We start from the raw sequence: 12,568 nt of genomic DNA, 5'->3' as shown, positions 1-12,568 counted from the left end.
AGAAGAATGCTGTCGGCTCAGCACTTTAGCAAACCTGTTCCATTTAATGAACGTTTAGATTAAATCTCACTGAGAGACAATTTAATTGATATATTAGCCATTAGGATTTTCAGGTGCTTTCAACTTTTCAATGTCATTTTTGAAAAAGGAAAATGCTTATTTCTTTTCTTTCAAGTTCTTTATTACAGTTAGGTAGCATGGACACAGGGGAATGTTGATAAAGTTACAAGGAACCTCATCATTTAACTGCTTTACATATATAATGTTTTGCCTCTGGTAATGCCACAGATATTACAGTAACCATCTTATAAGATATCCACTACAAATGATCAACACACTGAACAAATATGAGTAACTTGTTTTTTCCATATGTATTTATTTTTTTTTACTCAAAGCCAGATTCAAAAAAGTAGCTAAATGTACCTTTCAAATTTGAAATTAATTTGGGTTGTACAATGGTTCTATTTCATTTGCATTTAATTTGACTTGTAAGGCTTTTGTGGACTTCTACAGGTTACATTAATCAATAAATTAAACCAAAGGCATGCAAGTTAAGTAAATTGGAAATTCTAAAAGACTCGGTATGTGTATGTATGTGACTGATTACTTATCTAGAGCGCCTGCATTCCAAAACTGTCATGATGGATACAGATAATGAATGAATGAATGTGTGAATTATTTGTATAACATATTTCTGCACTGGAAAAATGTTTTGTCATGACTATCAATATTTTTTTTATAATTTTCTGTGATTTTTTAATTGTTTTGTGATGCTGGTTTTGTGATGGTACTGAGTAATGCCGTATCATAAGGTATATTGTTATGGAAGTATTTTCCCTGTATTTATGGAAACATACTCTAAAGCATTATTTTATGAACTTTCTAAGCATTGTCTAACCCCTTCTAAATATAGTATTAATAGTTTTCTAAAGCTGTCGCTGCAAAAGTTATTGTAAAAAGTGAATACTGAATAATAAGTGAATATTTCTCAAGTCGAAAATTTACCATTCATGCAGTAACTATTTACTTTGCATATTTACTTGAAATTCATCAACAATGGAGTTTGTAAAAAAGATGAACAATTAATAAGCTTGACAGATTCAAACTGTAAATGACCTTACTGAATGTCAAGTGCATAATTCAGATCAAGTAACTGTATTAAAGTTCACCAACAGCAACACAAGAATGTGAGCCTTAAATTCAATTTTATTTTGAAGTGACCAGCTCAGCGTCCAAGTAGATATGAAATATGATAATTCTTGTTATTACTGTGTTTATAGTACCTCTGCAATGTTTTTATAACCTATAAGCTTATTTTTATATAATAGCTTCTGTATTTTACAGAATTTCTATTAAACACGCACTTGTATGTTCAGAAACTATGCTGTAAATGTTTTTCTCTGTAGTCTCCTGTCAGATAAGCGGAGTTGCTGTTGTACTAAGTTTTCCATTAAACACGCACTTGTATGTTCAGAAACTATACTGTAAATGTTTTTCTCTGTAGTCTCCTGTCAGATGAGCAGAGTTGCTGTTGTACTAAGTGTACATTATCCGCGTAGCATAAGCATTTGTTTCAGAAAGTCTTGATACCTTTAACTGTTGTTTACACAAATGGTTTTGGCACCCAACATATCTAAAGACCTTAAATGTGACTACTGAAAAGTTCTGGATAAACATAACATTTGTGTTCCTAATGTGCTGAAATTGTACTGTATTTACCACATTAAAAGTACACTTTTGCACTACTATAATAAAAGATTTTTGCTTTGTTTTTCTTCAGTAAGACAAAAAGAATAGTAATTAATGTGTTCATTTGCCACTGTTTATCTGTCAATTGCCTCCTGGGATAGCACTAAAAACAAGATAATCTGCATTTCTCAAGAGGTTTATCCAAGTGAAAAACAATTTAGTAAGAAAAAAGATTTAGCCAAATAAGTATGTAATCTTATTATGCTTTTAGATGCAGAGATGGATTTTGAAAACAGCATTTATATTTATTGTCAACTCTATTTCTGGACTTCAGGAGAATATTTTTAAATTCAATTATACATTTCTCCATGAGACCTCAGTATTGTCCAAAAAAATAATAATAACAATACATACGAATACAAAAATTAAGGAACACCGTTGCCTCAATGCAATTGAGTCAGAGCTGGGAGGACAGAAGGCAAAACACTGGGGGAACTGGAGGAAGAAGTAGGATGATTTATATAGAATATTCATTGTATATGGTGGCTAATAACTGGGGTGAAGATTGTAAAAAAGGTGTTTTTGTGGAATACAACCTGTGCTGTGTTACTGTGTCTGTGGTTCGGGGCGCTCTGGTGCCCCCTTGTGGTTACAACACACACAAATTATCCTCAGCATCTGGACAGAGAGGTAAATTGAAAGAAGGGGTAGAGAGTTAGTTTAAGGTAAAGGTCTTCCTGAACAGATGAGTTTTAAGTTGTTTTTAAAAAAATGAATGGAGTCAGCTGATCTAATAATAATATTGCATTAGTGCGATGATGTTTTCTGGTTGGTACTATTCAGGTCATAAAATGATTTCTTCAAAATTGTCTCTCTTTCAGGTGTGTAATAGAAACCACAGTATAGAGAGAAGTGTGCGCATTGCAACAAGTACACACATCGTAAATGTCGGAAGGACGGGTCCTTGCGTGTGTTTGAACTGTTAACATTTGAATGTGATGATTGCATATAGCGCTGAACTGACCTCTCTGTACTATTGTTGCCTCTGCATGTCCTGGAGTACATAAGAAACAGCAACATGTGGGGACTGGCAAGATCGGGGAAAAAAAACATGCGGTGTTATGCGAATGAATATGAATAATATTAATAATGTTGCATCCATGCCACAATGTTTTCAGAAATGTACTATACAGGTCATAAAATGAATAATTCCAAATATCATATATACTGTACCTATGTCTCTGTTTTTTTTTTTTTTTTTTTGACATCATAGACCATAAGATGCATACTAGTTCAGCATGAGCAGGAACACTCAATAAAACTGAATAAAAAAAATCAAGTGACGGTGAGATACGAAGAAGGCAGATTCACCATTGTTTGTGTGTCAGCTTTTATCCCTCCAGATGAGAGAATGTCCAGTTCCATTGCCTCAAAACACCACTCACATCTACAGTTACTCCCAGTTTCAAATAAAAACTAACAGCGTAAGATCCCTAGGGCGGCAGTGTGTATCACAGTCGTGACTGAGAGAATAAAAGTGAAAAAAAACTGTAACTTTCACAAGTCCTATAAATGTACACCATCTGTTACAGATGCAAACCAAATGTATGTGTGTACTGTATAATATTAACAATTAGAGCAGCTCACTACTGAAAACGGCAAATAACAGGAGGCAGACGGGATCGAACCAGGGACTCTTGATTACAAGTCAGCAAATCTTACCACTATGCCACGGAAGCTGTTGTATCATGCTTGAACCATTTGTGAAAGTGTTTATTTGATCTTTGGACTTCAGGCTTCACACATTATATAGTGTATGCCAACATTTTGTCATTTACTACTAAAATATGACAAACGTTTCTGTTTTAACAATGTGTTTACACGGATTATTATAGAAACGGAACACACATGAAATGCATGTGTTCCAAATAACGATCTATTATTTCCACTCTAAAACTCCAGCAGTTCACTCCCAGATAATCAATCAAGGCATGAGCTGGGAGAAGTTTGTTCACGGTCTGCGGCGGTGGGGGATGGAATAGCAGACTGCTTGCTGCTTGTCTTAATCGGCACATTTACAGGACAAAAGACACTGAGGGAGAGGTGTGAATGGATTTAAGGTGGGCCGGATCTACGAGTTTTTTCATAGGCTCTGGTAATTCTAGTGTTAAGCGATACTCAGACAAACTAGCATGTTATGATTCAACAAATGAATGATATCAGTTGATACTGTTGTATTTTATTATTACACAAATCAATGAAATGGCAGCCCACTGCTTGATCCACCACAACCCACTACCATTATAAACAATTGCAGTTTGTGACCCACTGGTAGCAGCCTGTGATTTAGGGTCACAACCCAGTGCTTGAGAAAGTGTGTTCTAAATAATATTTGAGGGCTTGGACTCAAAATTTGTACTTGTAGTAAGTCACTCAAGACACACCATTAGACTGTACTGATAAACAGAGGCACACCTACACACAATCATCAATCCACTTAACAACTTTATTAACATTACTAGAACTATGGCAGATCATGCAGATTCTACACAGAAGAAACTCTTCACCACAATCAGACAGTGGTAATAACAATGGCTGGAAATATATTATTATTCTCCAAGGTGCATACTTTGTTCATTTTGTTTGCAATGACCAGCAGAGTTTGCAGCTATATGCCAAAGTTGTTCAAATTAGATTAAGCTAAAACTCCAATTTTTTGTTAAAATCTAATCCACTACAACAAATAAACATAGGAATCTTCCTGCAATTAAATTTCTTTACAGATGGCAGATCACTTATTTTATTTTGAGTAGCAGAATTCACATAAAATGTCTCAAACAAAATAGAAGTGGAAGCAACAGCTGGTTATCATAAAAAACTAAACAAAAGGAGAACCTCATTTAAAGTTAGTCACATGTCAAAGTCAAAGCCAAAAATCACAGTTCTTTAAACTATAGCCCAAAACAAAGTTGTTATTTCAGAGCTTTGAAGAACAGCAATTTCCAAACTGATTTACAATTATATTTAAACCCTCCTATTCCATTTCCACAAAAACAGAACCCTAGCATTTTATTTGTCCTTATTATGTATGCATTTATTTTTAGTGAAAAAGCAAGTCTCTTATTAACTGTGCTATTTTCCCTTTTTATATAAAATAGTTCCCCTCACTCTACACATCAGCATATGCATAACATGCATTGATGCCTGTGTTATTTCTGATAATGTCTTCAGTATATAATGAATTCCAAAGAAATATGGTAACTCCCGTTACACTCACATGTTTTTTTAGGAACTTTTAATGCAGAATTCTTTACTACATTTATCTTCATATAATTTGGCTACACAAAATTTGTGAACTTCTATAACATACTGGGGTAAGTAAATTGTTTGTATTAAGTAAAGATGTATAGTGAAGAAACATACTCTCTGCCTAAGAAGGGTAGGGCAAACAGTCAACGAGGTACACATTGAAGAGTTGGGAATATTTTGAACTTTGCGTGCTTATCAGTGCTGCTTTCACAACTGTGCCCTACTCCAAGCCCAGTCACTGCCTAGATGGATTTTCAAATATTCCCTCCATGTCGATGTGAATTGTTTCCCAAGTCAGAATTAATAAAAAGAAAAATCATTTTAAAAAACCACTAAGAAAGTACTTACTATTTTAAATTACTTTACAAACCTAATAATATGCTCAGAACAGTAGCCTGGTGAATGAGCTAATGTAAGAAGGTGTTATCTATGAGCCTGTAAGGGCTTATTTTGTTCACCAGACCCTACATGACCATATGCAAGCCTACACCAACTAGTTCCTAAGGAGCACTAACATATATACCTTCATCATAGAAAAGAAGGATTAACTAAAAGAGCAGATGATCTCTCGTATTTATTAAGATGTTGTTCCTGGCTTTATTTTTTTTTCCCTTTTTTGCCATATTTCTGTTCATTTCATCATTTATTAACAATTATTTTTTGTTTTGTCTGGAACCTATTATGTCTGTGTCTCAAATTGCTGTACAGTAATCCCTCCTTGATCGCGGGGGTTGCGTTCCAGAACCCCCGCAAAAGGTGAAAATCCGCGAAGTACAAAGCATATGTTTATATGGTTATTTTTATATTGTCATGCTTGGGTCACTTGGGTGCACAGAAACACAGGAGGTTGTAGAGAGACAGGAACTTTATTCAAACACTGCAAACAAAAGTTTAAATGTGCTCCATGACAAGACAGAGATGACAGTTCCGTCTCACAATTAAAAGAATGCAAACATATCTTCCTCTTCAAAGGAGTGCGCATCAGGAGCAGAGAATGTCAGAGAGAGAGAGAGAAAAGCAAACCATCAAAAATCAATAGGTGCTGTTTGATCTTTTAAGTATGCGAAGCACCGTGTGGGAAGCATATCGCTTGACAAAGCAGCCACAAGTAAGCCCAGCAAGGAAGGGAGCAATGTGAAGGTAATCTTTCAGCGTTTTTTGAGGAGCGGTCGTATCCTCTAGGGGTGCGAACAGCCCCCGTGCTCACAATATATTTGAGGAGTTTTATTTAATACATAATAGGTGCTCTGATTGGGTATCTTCTCAGCCATCTGCCAATAGCGTCCTTTGTATGAAATCAACTGGGCAAACCAACTGAGGAAGCATGTACCAGAAATTAAAAGACCCATTTTCCACTGAAACCCACAAACCAGCGAAAAATCCGCAATATATATTTAAATATGCTTACATATAAAATCCGTGATAGAATGAAGCCGCGAAAGTCGAAGCGCGATATAGCAAGGGATTACTGTATAACTTTTAGATGCTACAGTTCTCTGAGACACTGTCTGTCAAAGGAAATAAAAGGAACTGACCCTCTTAGGCTTCAAGCTCTTTATTGTCTTTAGCCACCTCATTTCTCTCTGACTGCATGTTGAATTTATAGGATTCTGGATTTGATCTTTCTTGTTGTATACATTTGGTAGCTTTTTTTTTTTTTACTTGTCTTCAGGAACTTTGAGTTGATTAGAGTTTCTTGTTTAATGATTTCAAAGCATTCCACATTACTTTTTTTCTCAACCTAGCTATTTCTTTAAAAGTATTTAATGTTTATAACTTGTCTTTGTTTATTCATGTAAGTTCTTTCCTTTTCATTGTTGAGATTATTATTACTTTCCCTTTAGCTCTCTTTCTTCTTGTTAAATTAATTAAAATTTAATGAAGATCCTGATTTGTTATTTTCTCTATAGTTATTATTAATTCAACCATTGCTTAAAATATATATTTTGTGGTCCTGTGCTTTTGTGTCAGTTTTATGATTTAGGCTTTCCCATTTCAGGCAGTCTTAACATCTTAATGGTATACTTTTTTTATAGTAAAGGCTGTGACATCACAGACAGGCAGCTATACCTGCCTCATGAAATTATTAGGCCTCAGGCATTTTGTACAACAGAAAATAATGGAAGATCTTTAAGAATAAAACAATATGGAAAAAAGTAATAAATAAAAACATTACAAAAAAAAACAAGCCCTTGTTCAACTGTCTGTTGAACTGAACACCCCAGGTGCTTCAATCTACTTACATATCTCAAAGGTTTTCATGTTAGCTAATTTAGAAAGTCTAGTTTGATAGACTATGTAACATGTCTTGTTAATGATGCATGGCGTGGCTGCTTGCTGCCTATATAAATAATTAAACTATATATATCTTTCATTGCACACAAGTTTGAAGTGTTGTCGAAGAATGTGATTGTAAATCATGACTGGAGAATTGCCTCTTATTCACTGTGTTAGAACATGTTTTGTAATCATTTCATCAAGGCTTACATGGTCAAATGGGATAGGCAGAGTGCTATGCAATTTTTATTTAGTGCTTGCTTTTTATCCTCCCACACAGTGCAGGCTCTTCCTAATTATAAACTCTTTACCTCTCCTAGTGTATGACCATTGAGAAATATTTCCTTGAAAAGAGCAAAAAGTTGTTTTTGGAGTCATAGAGGTTGAATATGTTAACTATAAGCCAAAATAGGAGTGGGTCAAATGGGCAAATTTGACAAAAACACGATGAGTCATGTGGACTAAATATGGAAAAACATTTTAAAATTAATTTTATTGATATGAGACAGTCAAACTTTTAAAAGTAAAGCTCCTTACTCATAAACAAGAATAAAAGGTGGAATGCGTGATAAAAAAAAAATCACAATGTGTATATTGTTTGAGAACATGAAAATTGCAAAGAAACTAGCGTAAAGAAAGAATCTAAACAACACTCCGAAATAGTCTTAAACAGCAAATGATCTTCAAATTAGTAATTTTATAGAAATATTTCCATTTGGCAACATAATTAGCATATGTTAGTCAGCTAATGGGCTCTTTCCTTACATTTCAGTTGTATTCTCCTGTGAATGACATAAATATTAAAAATTAAAAACAGTAAAATTATGTTTATGTTCTGTAATCAGCATGGCAAATTCAACAGAGCAAGAGTGAGCATACCAGTTCACTTCACATTCTACCATTCCTTCACTCTTCACTCAGAATCGATAGCACTCGTCGGAATTCTTTTTTGCATAACTATGATGAAAACCTAACTGGTCTAAAAAGAGAAAAGGGAATTCTGCAGAGAAAAATCCTTTTGTTAGTCATAACAAGGGTTGAAAAGCCATAGAGATCTGCAGGTTCTTTAAAAGATGTTTCTACATCACATTTCTAGTTGAGAGATTATTCTGATGTAGTGTACACTGCCCCAAAAAAACAGCAATACATCTTTTACACTTATAGATAGAACGTTATTTGTCCCCTGGGGAAATTTGGCTTTATAATGAAGCTCTGTAAATACATAAATACATAAATAGATAGATAAATAAATATGCACATACGCTTTGGTCTGAACACACACCAGAATGACTATAAAGCAAAAATGTTCTTACTTGGCTCTCACAGTCACAGTAAGGCATTATGCAGACATACTGCTATAGGTATAAAGGAGCCCCAGTAGCGTTTCTTGACACACTTCTGCTGAATAATTTGTTGGCTGAAAGTCCTCAGTGTTAGTGTGTCAGAGAGAGGATGTGAAGAGTCATAATGGCACTCAGTTTTGTTTTAAACCTCTCTTTCGTTACTACCTGCTGGTGGTTCAAAGTGCATCCTATAACTGAGCTACCCTTTTAATTAGCTTGTTAATTCAATGGGCCTCTCTTGAAGTGATGATAGCAGCCCATCACACCAGAGCATAGACAATCACACTGGCCATCACAAAGTTATAGAAGATATGAAGAATGTCATTTCCCACATTAAAGGAACACAGTCTCCTAAGGAAAAAGAGCCCTTTCTGCCCTTTCTTACATAGTTCCTTTGTGTTCCGAAACCAGTTCAATCTGCCATTAATGTGGTCCCCCAGTACTTGTAGGAGTGGACCACCTCTACATCCACTCCTTGAATAGAGACCAGACTTAGAGACTCTTTGGTGCAGCGAAAGTCAAAAACCAGTTCCTTGGTTTTGTTGAAAAATGATCCGCTGTGGCAACCCCTAACGGGAGCAGCCAAAAGAAGATGAAGATGCAGACAATTTTCTTTGCACTAGGAAACAAACTTCACCATCTGACTCCTATACTCTGTCTCATCCCTTTTATAAATACACCCCATAAGTGCAGAATCATCTGAGAATTTCTGTAAGTGACATGATGAGGTGTTAAAGAAATATAATGAACACTATCACATGGTACTTCTACAAGGATCATACGGTAGATGTGGCTAAAACTGCTTCTACGGCCTTGACATTTATAGCCCAACTCCTCCATTCCACAATGTACAGCCCAATGCCATGAGTCATGACCAGGGTGTCTTTTGCATAACAGATTATATGAATTACTTCTTGTGAGAAGAACATTTTCTTTATATTAAAAGGTTAAAACATTGGTGTGGAAGTGGAGCTCATTTGAAGCTGAGTTTGCTTCAAGTAAATGACTTCTTTCTGTGCCTAGGACAGCATTTAAATGTGATTTTGTTTCAGTAAAAATAAATTAATTCCAAAAATTTTAGTTGTTTGTGTAAAGCCTTTTGCATACCAACAAAAAGGGAGAGCTTTCCAGTACTTTAGCTGCATTCAGGCCTCAAAGTTAATGGAGCTTGTGTCTGAGTATTTATTCATAGGTCATTAATTTGATACCCATGGAGGTGTAGTAAGCTGCATTGTTTGTAGAATCCCATGATTCAAGCTGTAGCAACACATCATGAACTTTACAGCGTGTTGGCTAATAAAAGGAAACAATAAGACATGTATGCTGCAGTTTATGTCAGATCTAGGATGCTACATTTTTTGTTTGTTGGTTTTCTCTTTTATTACCAGGAAATGTTGAAGTTTGTATTAGAAAGTATTGGATAACTGCCTCTCTTGCATTTATTCATTATAAAACAATATTTTCTTCATTTTGATTGTCTGGACTATTTACTGCTCCTTAGTATTATATAAAAAAAATTTCTGTCTGGTCAGTTCTTTGATCATAATTAAACCTTTCTGACTTTATTTGTTACTGTAAAGGTAAACATTTTCTGTAGTGTTTGAACCTAAGCCTGCTTATTAAACTAGGTCAACCTGACATAATTTTTACCAGCACATTTAAATGTGAGATGCAGTCATATGGACCTTTATATAATGTAAACCCATAAGAGTGGTTAAAAGAATACACCATTTATTTACGTATGGATTGGTGTAAATCAAAATATATTTAAATATATTATGTAAATGAACCTAACTTACAAAGAAAGCTGTTCTGTTAGAGTCAATGTGCCATGTTGCACTAAGTAAAAGCACATGGCGGCTCCATCAGCTCTGGTGTTGGTCTTTAATTTCATTTGACTCAACTATTCTTTATTTACAGAGTATTTTCTCTAACAGTAAAACTTCCTGCTTGGATCTTAAAGATCCTGCTTGGATCTTTCTGTTTATTCACCTATCAGTAATATTTTAACTGAGAGAATACATGTGGGCGGCATGGTGGCGCAGTGGTAGCGCTGCTGCCTTGCAGTTAGGAGACCCAGGTTCACTTCCCGGGTCCTCCCTGCGTGGAGTTTGCATGTTCTCCCCGTGTCTGCGTGGGTTTCCTCCTGGCGCTCCGGTTTCCTCCCACAGTCCAAAGACATGCAGGTTAGGTGGATTGGCGATTCTAAATTGGCCTTGGTGTGTGGGTGTGTTTGTGTTTGTCCTGCGGTGGGTTGGCACCCTGCCCAGGATTGTTTCCTGCCTTGTGCCCTGTGTTGGCTGGGATTGGCTCCAGCAGACCCCCGTGACCCTGTGTTCGGATTCAGCGGGTTAGAAAATGGATGGATGGATGGAATACATGTGTACACAAGGATTCACACTTGCCTGGCTATGTAATTGTGGCAGTCTGCATGGTCTCCACATGTTCACATGGATTGTATCAGTTTGGATAATATTAGAAAGATAAGTGAATGATACTTTTTCATGCTTCTTGAATTAATACCATATAACAAAGAAAATCATTTCACAAAAATTAAACTGACTGTACTTATCTGAATACATATTGAGATTTATGGGTCATCTGCGGTGGGTTGGCACCCTGCCCGGGATTGGTTCCTGCCTTGTGCCCTGTGTTGGCTGGGATTGGCTCCAGCAGACCCCCGTGACCCTGTAGTTAGGTATATAGCGGGTTGGAAAATGGATGGATGGATGGATTTATGGGTCATTAGAGGATGTGCTCAAACCTTGCATCTGAAAACAGCTTAATACTATTTGAAAGTCACATAGCCCTTGGGCCTGTTAAACCTGCATTAGGTATAAAGCAGGAACCACCTGAATGGCACCACAGGGATACTTATTAATTCATTAATCATATACTCTTTATTGTTCATTTTCTATTAATTTAAAGTATAATTTATTCAAGAAAGTGAATATTAGATGCCTGCTGTGTTTAGTTTTGCTGCCCTGAGATTTGAATTGCAGGTTCACGTAGGGACACCTATCAAAGCCTGCTGTGCTCCTTTCTTACAGGCACATGCTTCCGTCCTATCCTCAAGTTCATTCACATGATAGGTTTGGATAGCCTTGATGTTAGGGGCTTTGTTGGAACTACTGCAGCAACTTAATACCATTCATATTCTAAAGTGTTGCTGCTGCTTGTTAATGATAATCTTTAAAATAGGTTTACAGTTCTAACATTTTTTTCTTAATTAACAGTAGTTTATATATCCCCATTTTGTATCTTATCGAGTTAATTGAAATGTTTTGGGCTGAGTACTCTATCAAGGTAATGTTTTATTGGAGCTATTCCATAACTGAAGTACACCAAGGATAGGAGGCATTCGTTAATAAAGATCGGGAGCCCAAAGCACATCCCAATGTCCTGAACAGCTCCAAAAATGCCCACTAGAGGGGGAAAGGAACCACCAAGAACCTTGGCTGGTATCACAGAAGGCAGTGTAGATTTAGATCATTTATTTTAGGTAGAATGCCCAGTGGGGGCTGGGTGGCCTCAGAACCCTTGCAGATTTTGTTATTTTTTCACCAGCCCTCTGGAGTTTTCTTTTGTTTTGTTTTTTTCTGTCCTCCTGGCCATTGGACCTTACTTTATTCTTTGTTACTTAGTATTGTCCAATCTTCATCTTGTAAAGCACTTTGAGCTACATTATTAGTACGAAAATGTGCTATATAAACAAATGTTGTTGTTTAAAAATAATAGATTTATTTTCAAAAAGGACTCTGTTAAACTGCGAGGCTCCAAAGAGCACAAAGGGTACTGCAGGGAATGTCTGCAAAGGTAATGCAATCTGAGGCAACACTTATCGTATCCTAGGCATGGTGAAAAATACTAACATCCAATATTGCTTTATTTGCTTTTCAAAGTCCTAGATTTCAGCCAGTCCACCATAATAACCCCTTAGCCATGAAGAG

Source organism: Erpetoichthys calabaricus, chromosome 4 (genome assembly GCF_900747795.2).
Source record: "Erpetoichthys calabaricus chromosome 4, fErpCal1.3, whole genome shotgun sequence".
In the NCBI taxonomy this organism is placed as follows: Eukaryota; Metazoa; Chordata; class Cladistia; order Polypteriformes; family Polypteridae; genus Erpetoichthys; species Erpetoichthys calabaricus.
This window is presented reverse-complemented; position numbering follows the sequence as displayed.